The sequence below is a fragment of the Sylvia atricapilla genome, chromosome 7, assembly GCF_009819655.1.
Source record: "Sylvia atricapilla isolate bSylAtr1 chromosome 7, bSylAtr1.pri, whole genome shotgun sequence".
Taxonomy (NCBI): Eukaryota; Metazoa; Chordata; class Aves; order Passeriformes; family Sylviidae; genus Sylvia; species Sylvia atricapilla.
Genome location: NC_089146.1, coordinates 21,747,448 through 21,769,520, shown reverse-complemented (window position 1 = coordinate 21,769,520; position 22,073 = coordinate 21,747,448). Strand labels below are relative to the sequence as shown.

The following is a 22,073-nucleotide window of genomic DNA, read 5'->3' as shown; positions in this document are numbered from 1 at the left end:
ATTCACCCTTTCCTAACTGTTACTAATCTTAACTGAAAAACAAAAACCCAACAACCCTCCCTCCCAAATTAAAAAAAATTCCAAACCCCAAAAAAGATTTCCTTTTTTGCTTCCCCAACCCCCTCCAAAATTTAAAAAACCCTGCCCTGAAAGCAAGTCTGCCTGGAGAACACCTCCACACTAATGACCATCTGGCCAATCTGCAAATGAGGTTTGAGAGCAGATTTCAAATGTAGGCACCAGCTAGTCTGTGCCTTGCAGTAGTCCATTAGAATTTAAAAGATTTGAAAGCATTTAGGCAGCTAGAGAGGAGGCAGGTACCCTAACTTTGGGAAATCCAATCAGGCATCTCTTTGTTCCTGCCAGGGCCTAAATGCTCTTGTTCTGGTACCTGATCAGCAATGCTCCTTTAGAGTTTGTGGCAGCCAGCTTTGCTTGAGTATGTACACCTTATAAGGGGCAATAGTCTTAAAACACCTTTGAAAAAGCATCCGTGAAAAAAACCCATAAAAATATTTGTACAAATTCTAATTAACTTCTGTACCAAAGTTAATGACTGTCATATCTTTTTATTTATGTATATTCAAAACCCTGATTAATGCAGTCTTATCCAGTCCTCATCTTGAGTAATCAGAGAAACCTGTGAGCTGCTCTGATTTTATGTGTGCTCCTAGAATCAGGTTTTAGCATAATAATAATAATAATAATAATAATAATAATAATAATAATAATAGAACCAGATGGTCATTAAACAACAACTTTAAAGGCAAAAAAGATATTTCTATTTCTGAGGTTAATTAAGCCTACTGAATTTAATATTACTGTTTTGTTTCATTTGGTATTAAATATATTTCACTAATGAATTTCAGGTTTAGCATGTATTTTCTCTTTTTGCTTACAGATATTATACAGGACCTTTCCTGCTTGTAAATGAGCACAATCAAAGATAATCTACTTTTTAGCAGATTGTTAAAGAAATATTTTTACTTTTCACCTCTCTTCCCTTTTCTGGCTTCTTGCTTTGTCTCAGCTCTGTGAAAAGTGCTGTCAACCTTATGTAAACAATAATTTATTATTGTGTTGCCAGTGATAAAAAAAATGGATCCAGAAACCCTTTCAACAAAAGAGCAGTGGTTGGTAAGGACACCTGCTGTTACAAAAGAACTTCCTACAGGAGCTAATTATCCAATAGGTAAAGTCTGAGCTGAGAGCACCTGGAAACATGCAGAACTGAATCTGAGGTTTGTAGGACCAATACAAGTTTTAAATATGAACTGAATTTGTCTTTCTCTTTAGATTTGCTGCTGGCGTCTGTATAGCAGAACCAGGTGTTCACAAAATCACTCACATGCTTAAAATGGTGTATCTGGAAAAACTGGAATCACCTAGAAAAAATGAACAACACTTGGAAAATCTACTTGATAGAGATCTGGAGAGGCGTCCTGATATGATACAGGTTTGAAGGTAGGCAGTAAATGGACAAAGCTTTGAATAGTGGGTAACATTTCTTTTATTGTTCTGTATCAGAATTTTAATATTGCAATTTGCAAAATGGAGAACAGTTTAGTCTGTAGCTGTTTACTGTCAAACATGGTGCTTGCAGTCAGGAGTGCCAGCACTAGCAAGGAATCTGCCCCTTACCCCATAATCACACTTATGCATTTCAAGAATAAGGTCTCCTGGCTTGCAAAACGTAAGCTGTTTCCCTTTAAGTGAAAAAATATCCAAGCCCACTTAAGAATGATTTAATAAAAAATGACCTTTAAAAAAAGTAAGTTAAAATTAATATTTAATTCTTGTATTGTTAATAGCTGGTGTTCGTTTGCCTCAGAAAATCCCCTCTCCTATGCTTTTCTGTATGTCTGGTTATTTCAAAAAATTGTAAATATCAAACTATATATTCGGTATTCTAACTCTTTTAATTGCAATTTTAAAATTAAATGTGACATTTTATGGATTTTGATATTGACTAAAGTGGACCTTTTAAAGTGACATAAATTACATAAATTGAGATTGATAAATTTATTTCAGACTACCATATGGGAAGGCTGATTACGAGGGCATGTGGAGCACAAAGCCAATTAAAGATATTCTTACTTCTTACTGTGGACCATTGCTGCCTTCCCCATCTTCCTTGGAAACTAAACTGAATAGCATTTACAAAAGATATTAAGCTAAGGGTATCATCGTAAATTCTCCCTTTATGTAGTCCTGTTCTCCACTGACAGTCAGATTTGCATCAAAGAACATGACACCAGTGACTTGCTGGCAGCTTAAGTAATTGGGGAAAAAAGTGGTTATTCATATGGAAACAGGAGTTGGCTCATTACAGCCAATCACCTGAATAGCAAATGGTATGGTTGCCAATAGATGGAGAAAAAGGCAAGTCTAGTGGAAAATAGGAGCATTTAAAGGCCAAGAAAAGACATATGGTCTGTCTATGCTTGCCTTATATGCCTGGAAATTATAAATTAAGCTACAATATAGCCCACCACCTTAATGTGAAAATTTTCCATTTTTTCCCATCTTAATCTTAAGAAATTTAGCAGATTTGGCTAGTAACACTGACTGGCTCTTGTGTCAGCATTTAAGTTCTATATGAAAATAATAGTTGAATTAATTCTTGTCTAGTATTTAATTCTGTTATGGCCATAAAGGATGTACTTTTGAAATAAACTCTCCTTCATAGCAATTGTATATGTGAATCTGTTTTGTCTTTTACAGATGCCTATATTTCCATGAGGGTAGGCAAGAAAAAAAGAATGAATAGTTCTTGGCAGCTACTTTTTGTAAGGTAAATACTGTGGAGATGACAGAAAATTTGTCTTCAAGCACTGTAAACACTCGAATGGCTAGCTTTCCCATTCCTTGTTGGTTGTAGTAATAATTTTAGTTTATTGTTCTAATAATGCTCTCTTGTACTCTGTTATTCCTATAATGAATTAGGAGTCCAAGTTTAAGTAACACTGGGCTTATCGAGGTGGCTACCTGACTGCTTTTTGGTAAAGCATTAGTAAATGTTGAGACAATTAAATCTTTTTTAATGTCCTTGTGAGGACACATTTCACTTGAGACGTCAAGTTCTTGAATGTCTCAGGGCAGTCTGATTCTTAACAAGACTTTATATGCCTCAAGACTGTAAAGACTTACAGCCTTTTCTTTCTGGTGTTTGTTTTTTTTTTTTTTTTTTTTTTTTTTTTTTAATAGATTCCTTAATCTAAACCATCCCATGATATATAGTCACGTGGAGAAGGGAGGCTGAATTCTGCCCTTTCGTAAATGCCATGCTCTGAAACTCAGATGATTGCTCCTTTTTACTTAAAAATAGTGACAAAACAACCAACACAGGTCTATGACATGAGATCCTGGCCCTTATTTCTCCATTTTATGTATCTGAAAATGATATTAAAATTTTATTTCTGGTTTTCATTCATGAGCTCTGAAAATATGGTATAGTTTACACATTCCAAAGTTTCTTTGATTGTGGCTGAAAAAAATACAAATCTCTGCTTAGCTGTTAGTTAATTTCTGCCTTCATTGTAGTGTAGTGCTATAGGAACAATGAAGCTTAAAATTCTGTTTTGAGCAAACTTCAGATTTAGTGGAGGAACAGTGGACAGCAAAATGATGTATTATAACTAACATACATTTAAGTTTTGACATGTGATAGGTCTTGTATAAGCCATGGAATTTGGAGCTGCATAAAAATACGTATAATCTTACCTGTATACCTTAAGTGCATCTACAGAATTTCTAAAATGGGTCCACTGGTGACAGAGTACAATTGGAGTTCTTACCCCACACTCACCAGTGTTGAGTCCCCTCATAAGTACCTCTTTTCTTCTCTTTGTTGCTCTTTCTCTGCAGGTAAGTGGCCTGCTGGCTTCATTTCTCTGTTTCACTTCAGCACAGGCACAATCAAATCATCCCAACTGGTGACCCTTCTGACAAGCAACTGCAGAAATGAAGACTTTTAATCCACTCTAAACCTGACACATGCCCCATATGGGTTTTTTTGGGTTTTCTGGGGTGCAGGGCAGAGTAAATGTTTGCACAGTTCTGAAAAAAAACTCTGCTAGGAAAAGTTCTTAAAAAAAATCTCATTATTCTGGGATCATCCTGCACTCAAAGTAGTAGAAATTTTTATTTCTAGAAGTTGCATCTTGGTGACTTTTTTCATTCAGATCCATAAATCATCCCATAACTCTTCAATGAACCCTTACCAGGTAAGACCAGACTAGGTAACGAGTCTTTCCCCACCAGTATGCACTGGCATCACTCATTTACTGTAGCTCCAATTAATGGTAGTAGAAGTTACACTTGTAAATTCCCCCACGCATTAATGAGTGAACAGACCCCCTCTGTTTAGTTAACCATCTTCCAGTTACCTGGCACTTTCCCCATCCCTTGTGAGATCTCAAATATTTAATTAAAGCCTTTCCTTTTTTTCCTTTTTCTTTTTTTTTTCCTCCCCCCACTCTCCTTCATTCAGTTTGTTGAGTTGTAATTCTTGTTGGCCTGATGCCTTGGCAACATTCAGCACTTCTAATTGCCTGTATAGTCTGGCCTAGTCATGGAGCCTTTTAACTTTCATTCAGGCTTCCAGCAGTATCAGCCTCACTGGTCACAAGCTTCCCACTCAGGTTCCGTTCACAGCCCTTTTGCTGATTACTTGTTATGTATTTAAAGAGCTCCATACTGTTTATTTCATTTCCTGTTTGAGATAGTCTGTTTGCTTAATTTTTTTCTATGCTAATTTAATTTTAAACATATAGGGCTGTCTTCCTGGTCAAACAAGCCAGAATTTTGCATCCATATGTTACATTAAATAATAATAAAACAACAAATAATAGTCAATGCTTTCTACTTCTATAATGTCTACCATTCAATGATCTCATAGCATTCTTATTTTACAAGTGGTAAAATGGTGTCAAGAGACATGAACTACTTGTTAAACAATATGTATGACATCTGTTACAGAGCCAGCCACAGGATTGAATAGTTGGGTTTTCACTAATAGCAGTTAGCCTAAAAATTGCAATATGCTATAGGAATTATTAGGTTAAAATATGCTTCAACAGAGTGGGCTGTACCCTGGTGGAGATATGTATTGTAGAGACTTTTGTTCTCAGAATATCATCTTTATGGCATATAAGGTGCAGAACGGACAGGGGAATCCAAAGGATATTCATGTGGACTCTGTAAAGGTTAGTAACCCGTGTAATTATAATTTATGTTGATATTAGAGGCACTATTATTAATCACAAATAGCCTGGTGCATTTTTTGTTTCATTTTGTTGTCTGTATGAAGACCTAACATTCCCAATTCCCTTTGATTTCAGCAAACCTCTGGCTTACTATGGCTACAATAACTCATTTATGTTTCTGCAGAGATAATATGCTACTGTTATGACATATGATAATATTTTCTGAATGTGTTCTTTTTCAGTGTCAAACAGCACACACAGATAAATTGAAAATGGTCACCATAATTCTTGGTTTTTAAGGTTGCTCATGCCCAGCAGCTGATCGTGGCTCTGTGCTATGAGGGCTGCTAGGGCCTCATCTATGGCCAAGGTCAAATTCTTTGATCACTCTGCAGGAGTCAATAGCTGATTTTATGCCTGCACTTTGCTTTCAGAAAGTGCATGCTTATATTCGCTGTTAGTGTGTACTTAAAGGAAGATATTACATGTGTGCATTCTTCTTCCCAAGGTCAGAGTGCGAGGGCAAAGAAGAACCAACGCAATTGTATCAGTAGCAAGTGTGAGGGGAGGCCAAGCTTGAAAAAAAGAAGGAACATTCCCTGCTGGCTGGGGTAGGCTCCCTAACACGGTGGTAAGCATGGTGAAATGATCTTTCATGGTTTTCAGGAGGGAAATAAGATTAATTCTTCTGGTGACACAAAGTTTACCAGGGACTCCATAGAAATAACAACGTGGACTAGAAAGCTAACAGCTGAGATATGTGGAAGTAAAAAATGTTATACCATATCCTTGAAAGAAAAATCGTAACATGAAATCTATTGTTTCCTTAAGAACAAATCAAATTGTGATTGTGTCTGAAAAGCAGCACTATACAAACCAGCTTGCTACAAATACAGGCTTTCATTTGTAACACAAATGTATATCCAATTATTTCTGTATTTCTCCTTGTTTGACCAGTGTGTATTCTGAGCTAAGTGCTAAGCATAACCTGGTGCCCATGGCTGCCTCTGGGCTTCTTTTGGATAAGGACTGTGTGGGTTTTTGAACAATAGTCTGCCAAGCAATGTATCATGAATCCTAATTGTTTTAGAAAACAGTTGTTCTTTTTCTTCAGCAAATACTGTCGTATCCACATTATTAACATAGATATATATATAATCGTTTTGAAAATCATTCTCGGTTTGAAGAATTCTAATGCTTCATACAGTGATTATGCAAAAGTCTCATGTATAAGCAATACCGATGTTACTGGAAGCGCCTCTTACAGAGTCCAAATATAGCAGATCAAATCAAAACTGTGCTACATCTTAAGCAACTGTTGACCCATTTCCATATCAAATTGGTTTCTCTTATAGAAGACTTTGCTTTTTCTTTTGGAGATATTTACTTTCACTGTTCTAGCTCAAGTATAGTAACAGCACATTTTATTCTAAGGTCATTTAATAATCGGTTAGTTGTCTGGGGTTTTTTTACTTGGTTTATTAACAACTTTCTAATTAAGAGACTGTCATAATAAAAAGCTTGTTTCTGCTCTGTGGTATGTGAATGTACCACTGTCTCCTGTAAAATCAGTTGCCATGATTCAGCACATGCAGGAAGCTGGTGCTAGGTGCTATGCCATGTGCAGGATGCCCACCAGTTGGCTTGACAAGCTCAGTCCTAAATATCTATCTTAAATAAACTGAGGCGAGGAAATTCTATATTAAAATTTCCACTTTGCCCCTTGTTTATCCTGCTTTTTTTTTGGAGAGGCAAGGGGTGGGGGGTTCAGCACAATTAATAGACATTGGTGTATCAGTCAAATTCCAGAGATTGCTATAAATACCTAGAGTAGGAAGAAGGTGAGTTGTTAGAGGTGTAACTTGTTTGTGTCACTTTGTTAGAACATTAGCAGTATCTCAATATAGATTTATTTTTTGGCTTCTAATGGTCTATTCATTTCACCAGGGAGGGGATGGGGAGAATGTGTTTCTGCTGTTTTTCTGGCATGAACTGCCATTCCCTTTGGTGGCTCCTGGAGTCTCCCTGGGCGGCAGCGGTCTCTCCGGCGGGGATTGCTGCCAGGGCTGGCTCTCTCTGCTGCCACGTTTCCAAGAGCTCTGCCATTGTGTGTGGACATCAATGTAGGTGATGTTGCTGAATAGTAAATCTCAGGCCCAAGTAACATTTTAAAGCAGGATTTACTTCTTGCACAAAAAATGTATAGCCCAGGCAACAGGCCAGCTGGGACTGCAGCAGGCTTGCCAGTGCCTGTGCTCCAAATAATCTATTATGCTGTATATGATCAAGCCACACCTACAGAATTAATTACATAACATGAACAATATTTGAGTGTTACCAGTAAATTTGCTTTTCTTCCAATGGCTGGTAGTCTTTTTATTTTTATGTGTGTATGAAAATCTAAGCATCTTAGACAACAAGATGCTTGTTTAACATATAGGTGTCATTCACACTATAAATACTACAGTAAATAATATTATTTGAAGAATAAATGTAATAGATTATTTAGGTGATTTTGATACCTTAACAGTGGTTCTCTGCTGAGGTCATAGATTTTTTTTGTCATCCATGACTGAACAAATGTACAAGAATATTATCTGTAAACTTAGTATGTTTGTACTTCTGCAGTCTTTCCTGTGAAAAGTGGCATCTAGTCGTTTGGGAGAGCAGTGCTAACATCAGAGTTTTCAGTAATAACTAAACATCTTTGCTGGGGACATGGTTTTACATGCCACCTCTCGAAAGACATTTCTGATCTATGTTAGCAGAAGCTATTCTCTCCTCCCCAAGCTCAACATCGGTATGTTAAATATAGAAATGACAAACATGTGTGGTTTTATGTCTCATGTCAAAGATGATGTCTTCAGAAAGCACAGCCGTTTCCATTACAATGCCAGGGCAGGGTACAGTATTAGCTGACAGGCATGAGAATCTTTTACAGGGTCTGTCCTCATGGCAGAACTGGCAGGTTACAGCCTGTTCCAGCCTCCCTGGAGCTCCTGCTCTTCAGCTGAGCCTCTGTGCCCTCCACCTCTGTAGTGGACCTCCAGGAGCATAGGGCTGTTGATGGCCTGGAGTGCCATGAGAAAAGCTGCCTGTCCTGACAATAATCTAAGTAAGGGGACATTTTCATATCAGAGAATGCAGAATTTTTGGAAACAGCTTCTTAAATGGAGGAAGTGTGTTTGAAGAAGCAAGCAATGTCAAGAAACCTAGCTAATTCCTGAAGGTTCCTTTCCAGGATGGTATTCCAGCTTTATGTTAACATGTGCATCAGGTTGCTCTCATGACTGGGCAGTTTTAGACCCTCTCTGTCTTACTGATAAGCCTTTTAAGGCTGACGGACACAAGTTTGTTGTTGACTTGTTCCTGTTAGAAACCCAAATATCCTGATGGCAAACTCAAAACCTGTGAGGCTTTGAAGTTACTGTGCGAGGCAGGGTTTATCATCTCCAAGTTTCTCAGACTAAGGGGCCAATTATAATTCCCTTCACCACTGATTATCAGGCCTATTGTAATTATGAATGGCTGTGATTAATTGCATTATTGTAACTGTTATTTTATAGTACCAGAGAAGCAAACCCCCCTTTGTTTTAGGTTATCTCTGCCTTCAGACTGTGAGTATGCTAGATGTATTTGGGAATTTTATGGCAAATGCCAGCTAAGGGAAACCTGAATCTAGGCTTAGGTATCCAGCATCTTCTCTCTGTGGATTACAAATCTATCTGAAAGGAGGGAAAGAGAAACAAATCCTTTCATAAATCAAAGTGGTATTCTCCAGCTGGAATCCTGTTATACATCATCAGATACAAATACTATTTTTAGTGAACTCCTCAAATTAATGCCTGTTTTTTAACTGTTCCAGTGCAATTGGCAAAATGAAGAAAAGAACCTCATGTAATTGAAAAATTATTTGGAATAAATAAAACAGCTGTTATTAGCATTTAGCTTCGTATATCATAAAACCTATTTATGTTCAGGTTTGGTGATTATGCAACTTGAGTCATTCCTTAAATCAGAGACATGGGTCTGAATCACAACTAAACAACTCACTTTTGTTTTCCTTCGGGGATCTTCAGCCTGGCTTTGTTCAATGAAACTGAATATGCCACATTAGAGCAAAAGCAGATGATTACCAACAATGTTTATTGATGCTACCACTAAGAGAAAATGGCAGACTGATATAAAATAAAGAGACTTAGCAGATGGGATATTGGCATTTGAATTGGTTGAAATAGATTACTGATTTTACCCCAAACCTGCCCTTTTATGAACACTACAGTATTGTCGCTTGTTGTAGAACTGCAAATCATATTCATCCTTATAAAATTATTTCCTGTTCCAACCCAGAGTATTTATTATTGTATATGCAAACAAGATTTTATTATCAGGGGAATCTAAAGCAAGGTTCCTTGTTAGAGCTCCTGTCAGCACTGACTTGAGACATAAGCTGCCAGCATAGAAAGTTAGATTAAAAGAAACATTTATTGTTTCTAGGCATCCCCTTAATATAAAACCAGCAAAAAAAAAGATCGGCAAACATAATTAGACACATGGCTCTAATTGAAATCAATGGGAATTAGAAGCAACATCAAGGAGCCTGCCTTTCAGTAAGCTCCTGTGACTGAGTGGTGCCAAGAACCACATGAGCCTGAAAAGGCTGAAAAGGTTGCCTGAAAAGACAGCCCATCTCAGGGGCAGAGCTGGGACCTGCCTTGAGTGTGCTAAAAACAAAATGCAGATGTAGAATAGGCTGGGATAAGTGTTACGGAGTTTAGGCTCTCTGAATCTGGCTCTTGGTGCCTAAATAAGGTTGTAAGGTCTTGATTATGGTAATTCTCATGGACTCCAAGCTAGTGTGAGGAGCCACGTGATGATTGATTAATACTTTGGTTTTAACATTGAGCATTTTTTTACTATGAGCATCCAGCCAGCCCTGAGGGCTTCATTACCCTTTGTTGTGGGTCAAGACATTCTTTACATGTAGGCCATCAAAACAGTCCAGACTCATCAATATTTGTTCTGGAGGCTTTTTGCACTGGATATGGTTCTTGATGTATTTGAATTAACAATGACCCTTAGTATCCAGGATGATTCATCACAATTGCCAATGCATATTTATAGCAGCAAAAATTCATTCAGTGCTAGTCAAGGAAATCGTGTGTGAATTTAAGTCCAGTTGGCAAGGTAGTACAGTATCTGAAATGTTGGCTGTGCAGCAGCTGTCATTCTATGCCAATCTATTCTATCATACAGTAAGCAGGTGGCTCACACATATTGTTTTTACTACATATCATTTTAATTTTGCAATGTCTCACTGAAATAGGAAATGTGTGCTACTGATTTCAATAAGATTTTCTTTATTGAAGCCAGGAGAGCATGTTAATAGCATGCAGCAATTTACAGTGCAGTTGAAGTAATACAGCAGCTGGTGAACCTGTTTATTCCCTATGGCTGTAGTTGTATATCAGTCTTAAGTGTAGCTAATTAACTTCTATTCATTAGAGATTTTACATAAATTCATGCAGAAAAGAGAATACAAGCCTCAAACAGTTCGTGTTCCTTCAGCACGCTTTTGTGATGCCATGCTGCAGCAGCCCATCTCTGGCAGACATGTGATGTCCTCAGGCCAGCCGAGGGGGACTCTGTGCTCTTCTGTGTTTCTCAGATTGGTAATTTTTTGAGGGCTTAATCTGCTAAAGGAACTGTCTTTATTGTGATGCTGCATGCTAGCTGTTGTGTGTGATAATGGTGTCCTCCATGCATTATAAATAACAGTTTTCACTGTGCAGCCCTTTGGTGTTTTGCCACTTGCCAGCATTAGTGTGTGTGTAGGTCAGGTGAGGCTGGCAGGGCAGGGAGTGACAGTGTCCTACTACGGGCACTCTGAGCATCCCCATGCAAAATGTTTCTGGTATTTTATGGCCACCTTGGCCTGCTTCATTCTCAGGATATTTCTCAGCCTCATCTTTTCTTTTTTTTTTTTTTTTTTTTTTTTTTTTTTTTTTTTTTTTTTTTTTTTTTTTTACAAGTGATGTTTTTCTTTTGCAATAAGCAGGAACTGCTACTCAGTTTTAGTTTTTGTTTGTGATTTTAGTTTTTGGATATTTATTGGCCTGGGAGAAAATAGGTTTTTTCTCTGATTGTAACTTCTATTTATGTTATGGAAACTTCTTGTAAGACATTTATTTTTGTAGAAATTACTGTTGCTAGAACTGATAATATAGTCTATTTTCCTCTTCTAGTTGTTGGTTTGCCTTTCATTTAGAAAGGATATTGATAGCAGAACCCTTATTTTGGCAAGGTGTTTCAAATGTGTATTATCTCAGGGGTTTATCAGGTTAAAAAAAAAAACCTAACCTAAAACCTCAAAAATAATTTATGTGAATCATGAAGGAGAAAGAGGCAAAATAAAGAAATATACTATATGGGATTGCTTCCATCTCTTAGCTTAAATTCAAGACGTATTTTGGCAAAGATGAGTTTTGCTTAGGTGAGCTACAAAGCAGTAATAACTTACCTGACTTCTCCTAATAGTTTTTCCATTGTCCCATTCTTTGCATTCACTTGGTCCTTCTCCTGCTTGCATGTGTTTGCTGAATGTCTCTTCTTCCTTCCTCTGACTTTGTGTTTTCTCCTATGTCCTGCAAAATTCTTTCACTCTCCCCTCCTCTCTGCTGGTGATCTTTTTACTTTTCATGGTCACGACACTTCACCTGTTCATAGGTCATTTCAGGCTGAATGTCCATTTCCTCTGAAAATCCCACTGTGGCTTTTATGCTTTTTCAAAACAGAAGCATTGAGGCTAAAGATGTGATCAAATGAAGGATCAACGTCAGCCTCTTTTCTAAAACCCGCTATTCTCTGCAAATTAGTAAAGCATCATTCCTCCTCGTATCAAGCCACTGGATGCCCGGGCAGAGCAGCTCCCTGCAGTTGTGTCATTTGAACACTGAGTGGCAGTAAAGCCCACGGCACCGGCAACACAAGGTATTCCAAAAGAGGTCTTCAACTCGGGAGGATGCAAACGACGAGGTAACAGCTGAGAAGGATTTTTGCGTGACTGGTAAGGGAGGTTTTAGAGATGCAAACCTGTAACACGCACATCCTACGTATCTTAGACATGTTGCCTCTTAAGCTACTTTTGAGGAGAAATTAATCTTGATCTTTGCTAAGGGATCATTCTGGAACTGCTGAAGAATTCTTTTGACTTTTTTTTTTTTTTTTTAATTTATTCACCTTAATTCTTAGCTTGGAGTAGGTGCAGTATATTAAAAAAAAGCCGTTCCTCTGGAAGTCCTATATTAATGTGAAAGTCAAATAAAACTTCTCAGTTTGTTCTGCTTAGAGAAAGTATAGGGGAAAGCTGTAAGTACTGTAAGTACTGTTGAAAAACCATGATGTTGTTTTAAAAAATTATTTGTGATCAGCAGTTCATATTTTGCAATACCCCATGGTTCTGGGGAAATTTTGTACAATTTTAAGTGATCTGAGACCCAGCCCCTATCTGCTTAAAAGGTACAGTTTGATCAAAGTCTTTTAACCTTCCTTCAAAAATAAATAGCTCCTGCTTTTATTGTAGGAACCTTGTTTTTTTGACTAGTCCATGACATGAATGTTACATTCAGTTTTCTTAAGAGGTCAAGATCATCTGTGCTTTACTTGAACAAAACATCTGGGACTTGACCTTAGTCAGCTGCATTTTGTGTTTGACAATTTTTACTGGTGCTTAAGTCAGAGCTGGATTTGGCACATGGCTCTCAATCACTGTGCTGAGGGCAAGACTAAATTCCTAGTTCTGACCTGAAATTCTGGAGGTGTAGTTGTAGCGTGTGCTTAAAAGTGAAACTCTGGGGACAACTATCAGTTTTAGGAATAATGTGATGGCCTTGTTTCAAGATACGACTTAGATACAGCAAACACATGAGGCAAATGAAGCTAGTGATAGAAATTGCTTCTATCCCTCTTCTTATTTTCCATCTTTCCCTATGACAATGCAGCCATTCAAACTTATTTAATCTTAGTGCACTAAATCAGTTTCTGAGTGTCACATAGAATTGGCTTTGTCTTTTAATCCTATCTAAAGGGTGACAGGACACATGGTAATATCAGCATCTTACTGTTTTTCTTACTTGATCAAACTTCAGTTATTGATTTGTGTATACAAGTGCCATGCCCTATTTATTTCGTTGCTAATCAAACTGTGTGTTACTAATTGGAGTGGTACCTCATTTCTCTTCACAGCTGGCAGCTGGTTGTTAGCTACAGAAGGATTTTAAGGGGGCAGGGAGGGATAGTTAGTGGCATTACTTTCTGTCACCTTTCATCTTCTTGCTGCTGAACTGTCTTGCTTCTTCACACCACTTTGAGGCAGGTAAGAACTTCCATTTAAGTGAAACTGAGTCAACTGGACAAGGGATAGCATCCTCTGGAAAAATTAACAGTTTCCATAATTATGTGCTTACACTTTGAGGGGAAAAGCCTTAACTTTATGTCTAAGTTTGAGGTGGATTTGTAATTAAAAAAATGTTACTGTGTCTTGGGTTGATTTTTATCAGGGAAGGGTAAACCAGCTTCAATTTACTGCAGGGTCTTTCAGCTCCGTGTTTGGTGTTAACTTTTTCACAGGCTCTGTGGTAGAGATTGGGGAAGGTGAGATTTCTGAATTCTGCACCTTCTTCAGCAGCATGGAATGAGCCTGCTGTACACTGACACCTCCTTTGCTGTGTCTGGCCACTAGCTAGCAAATATCACAAGAGCAACCAGTGACCAATATGTTTTCTGTTGGAAATCTCCCATAATGATGCCATGGAAGAGCAACAGTTAATCTAATGTCTTGCATTCATACACTGCAAAGATTGCATGTTTTTAGTGCAATTTGCATTGACAAAAGAAAAAGCTATATATACACACACATATATCTATAGAAATAAATAGCTATTAAAATAATCTTGACTGCATGCAATGGCACATGAGATTTACTGCAAAGGACCCTTTTGCCAAGTGTTCTGAACTTGTCAGGCCTCCATCTGTGGTTACACAACCAAGTTATTCTTGTAGCTCGGAATATCGTGTTTCAGATAATTCTCTAGTATATGGAGTTTCAGACGAATGTGCCTTTTGACATGACTCTAAAGTTCTTTGCTCTAAGGTCTGTGACTTTGCACAGTTAGAAAAAGCTGTGCAAAGTACATTTTGTGAATTGAGACAAGCTGCTCTTGTGATGTAATCATGATTGCGTTAAATGACCACAGATGGTGGCTGTATCCCTGTGTCTCGGAGTTCTTCATGCTTTTTATACAGATAAAATTTGGAAATGGATTCCTCCTTTTTTAACAGCAAATTCATTAATAGTTGGAAAATCTTCCTTACCTTTCTTCTGTTTAATATCCCCAGTAAGTGTTTATTACAGTGTGAAAGGTTTTCATATATTTAAGCCAGCCTGGTGATAGGTTCCTGAATTGTCCTGCCTGGAAAATGGGCAATTTATTACAGGCGCTCTGCAAGGGAGAGAAAAATGTCTTCCATTAAATTGTTTTTTACTACCTCTAGGCATTAAATTATATTATTTTCTGATTGATGGTAGACTTGTGATTTGAACAAACAGCAGCAATCGGCTAAGGTGAAAATGTACTCACCCGAGGGTTTGTGCAAGAACTAAGAGAAATGGCAGAACTTGTGACAATTACTCACAAGGGTATCTTGTTTTTCTTTCTATCTATTAGAAAATCTGTTTAAGTTTTGTTATCAAAATTTAAACAGATCTGAATAAAATATTAATCACGTATTGTCACACCCTTTTAACTTTTCTCATCATGGGGAAATGTCAAAGCTTCCATATTGAATTTGATAAAGCCCCTTTCAGTAATTTTTTGGAAGTTTTTGAAGATGACCTAGAGAACCATGTGGAAATGCATTGGTGTGATCTTTATTCTTTTTGCTCCTTTTGAATGATCTCAAACCATATATCATCACGGAAGGTATTACAGGGAGTTGCTCATCAGTTAGGCTGTCATGGTAGACATCAGGGAAATGGAAGTTTGACTAATTTCTCCAGCGTGGGATGGTTTACAGCATTCTTGGTGCTACTGCAGTTCCACTGCCATCTTAGTAATTTAGGTGTGGATCAGATATGGTTGAGTGTGCTGCAGTGACAGAAATATAGTTATATGTTCTGAAATAACACCAAGAAATACAGTAAAATATAAACTCTCCAATGCTAGGAGCACTGGCATGCAAAAAGTGCTCTTCCCCTAAACAAGTTAACCTTCTGCAAACCCTGAATAGGATTCAAGTTGTGTAGTTGTAGTTTGGTCCGAGAAACGTAAGTCTGTATGGACAGAAAACACCTCTCAGTGGTAGACAAAAATGTCCACTGCTGAACATGTGGTCTTTTCATGAGGCCTAGCAAAAGGCAACAAACTTCAAGCAAAATGTATGTTTTACAAAAGTGGTCCAGCTGTGATGCCAGATATTACAGATGTGACTATCTCACAGCTGAGACCTGCAGGGTTATCCTGATGACCATTGATTCTTAGGGCAGGGCAAAACAATTTGTTCTCCTGAGAAGACTCTTGACTACTATGCACTTCCCAGCCTCTCTGTTATAAGTGCTTCTTGAGGTAACTGGGATCAAGGGCTGCACTGTTGGTGTTCCTCTTTGCTTGCTTGTGACCACTACAGCTTCCCCATGACAGTTTCTTCTTTTTGGAAATGAGGACACTGGGGGGAAATTGTAGCATGGTATTGCTTTGATATGGACATGTCGGAATTGGAGCCACAGGAGACAAGAGGCTATCTTCGTAACTTTAGCCAGTCTAGATGTTAGTGTCCCACAGTCTGAGATATTGAGCACAGTCTATGTCATAATTTTGGTCAAGGCTTTTATCAGTCCATCTCTGTTTTCTAAACATGCAGCCTGATGACAAGGCTGAATTATGTGGCAGTGCCTGAAGGCGTGTTTGCAGCAGTGCAGTTGTCTCACTGTGATATTTATGTTTGATGATTCAGGTCATCCTGATAACCTCACATTTTCACTTAAATGTGTTTTCATGTATGCAGTGGGAGTATTACAGGAATTCTAGAAGCTTTGGTGGTTTCTGGTCCTGCTGGCAGGTGGCAAAATATTTCACCTGTGTCAACGTGTTGGCCACAATTTTTAGGAACAGGCAATGATTTCTTAGATTAGAGCACTAGAACTGGCATTTCTGGATGTAATGCAATGGCTACGGAGTGAATTTGCAGCCGGATCCTGACACTTGAAAATCTACTATAATAATGTGGCATTTGCAGAAATGTAAAGAGATTGCATATACTAAATGGCTTCTGTGTCTTTTTAACAAAAGCTGTTAATGGTTTTAAAGACCCTATAGGTAAATGAGACAGAAACCCTACACTCACTGTAGGGTCCATAGGCATGCAGATTTTTCAGAACTCTTATCAGAGTTCTCTACTGCTTTGGTAAGAGTTCATATAAACCATTTTATCTATGTGTTTAAAGTTACAAAAACAATTCCTGAATATTGCCATGTTAGTACTCCACGGTTTTTTTCTTTATAACTGGATTTTTGATACTATATTTTTTCATTTCAAGGAGAAAAGTACAGGGGTGTTTGAGTTTAAAGCTTCTTATCATAAGCATAAGTTTTGAGCTCAGTTCTGTGGTTTATGTGTTTACCTTTGGTGAAAATTGGATAAACAATTGGAGTGGATATATTATGCAGCTAATTACTTAGTAAATAATTTCTCTTTTTTCATGTGTGATGCAAAAAACTTGGAGGGGGTTATTCTCACAGTGTTAGATGACTCAAATGTGGCTAAAGATATCTGAGAAATTTGTGTGAAATCCTTTTGAAGTTTTTAAAGAGGAACAAGTACTCCTAGGTCCTGAATCATCTTAAATGTTTACCTTAGGGAGACATGAGTTATTATAGCTGAGAAATGCCTTTTTTTCTGTATATAAAATATATATTGCTTTTGGAAATTTAGGCTGACAATGCTGTAAGTATATAATTTGAACAGGCTCCAGTTTGTTGATCTTCCTCCCTGTACAGGGGGCCCAAAACTGGAACACTCTTATTTCAGACATGGCTTTGTGAGTGCCAAGGGGAATAATCCCATCCCTGCATTTGCTGGCTGTGATCTTGCTAATTCACCCACAGAGGTGACCCATCCCAGGTACAGGACTCTGCACTTCTTGCTAAGCTTCATGAAGTTTCTGTCATGAGGAGCCCACTCCTCCAGTCTGCCATGGGCCTCAGGAGGTCCCATCATGGAGGTCAGTGATGTTAGACACTTGAGGCATTGGACACAGGATCTGTCCCAAAACTGACTGACTGGAAATGAGCATCACTTACACACTGACTGTCTGCAGTTAGGTTTTGAATCACTGACCACTACTCTTTAGGCCAAAATATCTTCCTAGTGAAGGAAAATTCTTACAAAACCAAGGAATTGGTATCACTGGCTTCTGTGAGGCTAGCAATCCAATGAAGATTTCACTTTTGTGTCCCAACTACCTGCCTGTTGGGGAACATGGATGAATTTGTTCTCTTTGAGTAATTTAAAAGCTCAGCTTTAAAGTATTTATCTTTAAAGAGAATAGTTACTTCTTTGTAGCTATTCTTTTCCAAATAATTTCTTTTTAAATTCCTGCTTTTGATTTGAGTTTGCTACTTCAGTAAAGGATGCACTTTCATGTCATAAACCCCTTTTGACTGCATTGGAGCTCTGCCACTTTATGCCAGCTGCTGCTCTTGCAAAATGATCCTGGATTCTGGATTTCAGGTAAGATTTTTTTGTCTGGACATGTAGAAAAATAAAAAGGACATGCAGAAAAATAAAAAGGACATGTATTTCTGTTTCATTAGTAGGTCAGTATAAACACAAAAAAAGGTTTTCCCTCTATGTAGTGGTCAGAGCAGCAAAACTGACAGAGGTGGTATTTTGAGACAGAGGAAGCATTTTTAAAGCCAACACTCATCTTTATTAGTAATGTATTACATGTGGATCTAGTTTTTGTGAAAACCTAATACTGCATTGTAAATTACGAAAGTGGTAAAACACACTTACAATGAACAATTTTCATGTGATGTAATTTCTAAAGTATTTGTTTTAAAAATCTTGTGTATGGCAAAAAGGGTGCTTAGGGTGTAAGGAATGTGTGATTAGACAATATAGTAAATATTAGTGTTCATTCACTTTTATTTGGTATCTCAGAGATGTTCCCAAAAGAGGAGAAAATAATCTTACCTGCTAAGCAAACTCCATGATACCAGGATTGGGTTCCTATCAAAGGTGATGGGTAGAGAGGGAGCTCGATTGTCAGCTGCATAAATTACCTGTAGCACTGCTTTGATTTACTGTGAAACTTCAGGGTTACGTGCAGTCTAGACTGGGATTTTCATTGAAATATTTGTAATTTTTGTAGCTGTGCTTCCAAAATTGTAATTAAAAGATTATTTTCCATGCAGTTTTTATTCTCTCTCCTTTTTCTCTATTTAGATTTGAAGTGATTTAAATGAACTTGGTATTCAGAAAACCTGAGGAGAAGGAGGTGGGTGCTTTTTCTGCCAGGAGTAAGTGATTTAGCCAAAGTAGTGTTGCAAACAATCTCCTCAGTTGCCTGCAATTCAAGACAAAGTTGAAAGTCCCAGCAGTTGGATAACGCATCTTACTCAAGATGTAATGAGAAAAAAAAGGGTACAGCATGACACAGGTTAGTGCTTCTGTTTCTGGGACTAACACAGATAGCTTTCATGTCTTAGGTATATGTGCGAAATACGAATTTTACATAGTTATTTCTATGAATAGTTCATGAATACCTACAGAAAAGCTTGTGTCTGGAGTTTTGTGCCTTTGGTTCAATCACAGTAAGGCCACGTGATCAGTCTGGTCTGTTATGGAGGCTGATAAACTCCCTGCTGAAGTGATTGCCGTCTGAGGCAAGCTCAAGACAAAGAACATGACTAGGATTTAAAAGCTGAAGTAGATATACGCACTTTGTAACATCTCCTGTAGTGTGTCCTTGCAAATTTCAAATATTGCAAACAAACAAAACTGCAGCCAGCCTCATCCATCTCTCCTAATAACCATCATCTGACCCTGGAGATGCCCCGGTTAGGAACTCTCCTTGCAGCACAATGCTTAAGGGAACAGTCGTGTTTCATGATGTGAAAAACAGGGGATGATGCAGAGGTCAAAGGCGGATAGTCTGGCTTCCTAATGCTACACTGTCAGGCCAAGTTGTGTAATATTATGGCGTTCCCAAGCAAATTGGGAACTTCAGAGGAGCCACCACAGTGGTGCAGAGAAGGATGAGAAGCAGAGAATTAGAAGCACCATAAAGGAAGAGAAGTATTCCTCTCGTATATAAGGAAACCATTCCTGATGCATGGAGACTTCTTGGTCTCCAAGTAAGACATGTAGCAAAATCCATCCACTTGAAGCTCAATCTAGATAAATGTTGTCTTGCCTCTGTAAGATACATATTTAGTTAGAGTTTGCTGTTAGAGTAACTGAGCAAGAAACAATATATTATCCCCCCCTGCAGGTTTTAAATTAAGATTGCTTAATCTTTCTGAAGTACTATTTAGGTCAGTGACTAATCAGGGCCTGATTCAACATATTTTATTTACAAAGCAGGATTAAATGGATGATATGTCTGAGGAATTTCTTTCACTTGAAAAATGAGCCTAGAAAGAGTGACCATCTTTTTAATTAGCAAATTAATATAACAAATAATTACATGTATTATTTTAAGAGTCTCAAACACATTTTAATTTTAGTTTAGATTTTAAAATAGCATTCTCTAATACTGACCTTATAGCAGAAGTCAAAGGCCTGGTTTAGAGTCAGAATACCATCAAATTAATGATCTTTGGTAGAGGATCCATTTTGGGGAAAATTAAGAAAGTAATAAATATTTGGTGCACTTTACCAACACAGATTGTCTTTCTGTGTCATAGGAGTTGTAGGATTGGGCTGTGGACACAGACATATTTCATTGGCATTACTTCTTTTGGCTGAACAATGTGAGAAGTTGTATTAGTGAAACAATTATTAGAGTACTTTTTTCCCTTTTGAATGCCAATAGGAAAAAAGAGATTTTTTTTTTTTTTTGCAACTGAAGAATGCATCCCAATCAGTACTGAATCTTTTTGGATCATATCTCAAATGAATTAACTTAGAGTAAATTATTTCAAGCAGAGTATATTAGCAAAAGAAAGAGCTGCTAAAGAGCCATTACCACTTTCCAATCAAATGAGAAACATATCTGAGTGCCACCTGTCACAAAGGCAGTACGGTGATCCAGATGGTTATTTATCTTCACTTAGGGAGGAAGAATGGAGAGAGGAAACACTACTGCCAGAATTTGTGTTTTTCCCCTCCCTTTTTTTACCTTTTTGTCAGAACAGTTTCTCTCATTACTGAGAAATGAATATTTTAGGAATAGGTTGTATGAATGGGAGGTCCATCATCATATATAAAGGTAGTTCACATCTTTTTCTTAGTAACATGAAATGCAGTTTGAGAGATCCACCAATTACTATTTCATCTTTTATGGTCAGTAAGACAAAATAGAATGAAAAGGATTTTGAATGCTTGGTAGTTATTTTGTTTCCCCCAGAAGCATAGAAATTATTTTGCTGTTTTACTTGAAATAGAAATAACTGGTAACAAGCAGAAAATAATTTGCAATTTTTAAAAAGGTTTCCCTTCATTAAAAAAATATGTTTATGATAAATATGCACAGTATGAGCATTCAAATTAATGTGTATTGTGCATGCATTTTATTTACCAGTATATCTGAGGCTCGAGCTTAGGCAGGAATCAAGAGAGGGCAAGCTGATTTAACCCCAGCCCTTTCTGATTTTGAATATTGTGTGAAATTGTTCACTATGTTGCTAAAATCTACTGGCAACCATGTTAGGTCTGACAGAGTGCAGGTTCTTTTTGGAATTAAGCACATGCTGAGACTATTGGACATAGATGTAAGCGAATGAATGTAGGCTTCAAGCATATTTCTGCTATGGGGACATTTTAAAGCAAATAGTTCTCATGTTCAGGTTTGTAACTAACAGCCTGTGGAGTTCACTCTTGCTTAGTAGCAATTCCCACCCCCTTCCATCCTGGTAGAGTGACATATTTTATGGCTAAACTGGGACACGAGCCAATACTCCCAGGATGTCTTCCTAGAACAGGAATTGTATTCAGAGAAATGGTTTAAATAAAGCATTTCTTTTGAATTTTAGCTATATATTTATCACAAAATGAAAACTGACAGAAAGGTATGACAGTAAAAACGTGAGTGGTACTGGGCCAGTAAGTGATGCTAGGACTCTGTGACGGCTTTTGTGCACATACAGAAATACTTTCGTACATATAACATCACTTATTATGTCAGAATAACTTCCTGGAACTTAGGTGGAGGAAGTAAGTACCTGTCACTCCTAATAATTAGTGACTAGGAAGTGCTCTTTAAGCAAGAAAAATGAACTTTTATTGCAAAGACTTACTAAGAGAAGTATTGCAATACCTCTCATGAACTTGAACTCTGTGATTTCTAGGTCTTCATTATTGCTGCTGCTTCTTATCACACATCTATTTTTGCATAAACAAGGCTATGTCAGTGATGCTCAAGACTGTGGGAATTATTTACGCCCCTGACCGTTTTTATGTCAAGCCCAGACAGATGGGTATGTGCCTCCAAGATCTTTGCTATATGCCTATAAAGTACTTTGAGAATGTTCTGAGCCTTTTGAATGTAATTCAACTTACATATAAAACATATGTAATTCAGCTTATATACGAAACATACCCCTTGTGAACAGCTTCTGTGGAACAAAATCTCTGTTCAGTGGGGTT

At 37.6% G+C, this 22,073-nt stretch overlaps 1 protein-coding gene across 1 annotated transcript in view; it reads left to right on the top strand.

Annotated features, from left to right (window-relative positions):
- Positions 1–13,480: 13,480 nt before the first annotated feature.
- Positions 13,481–22,073, top strand: part of SLC4A10 (solute carrier family 4 member 10) — a 162,266-nt gene continuing 153,673 nt past the window's right edge. The window contains exon 1 of the mRNA XM_066322888.1: positions 13,481–13,581. The gene's annotated coding sequence lies outside the window, so the exon portion shown is untranslated. The remainder of the gene's footprint in view (positions 13,582–22,073) is intronic.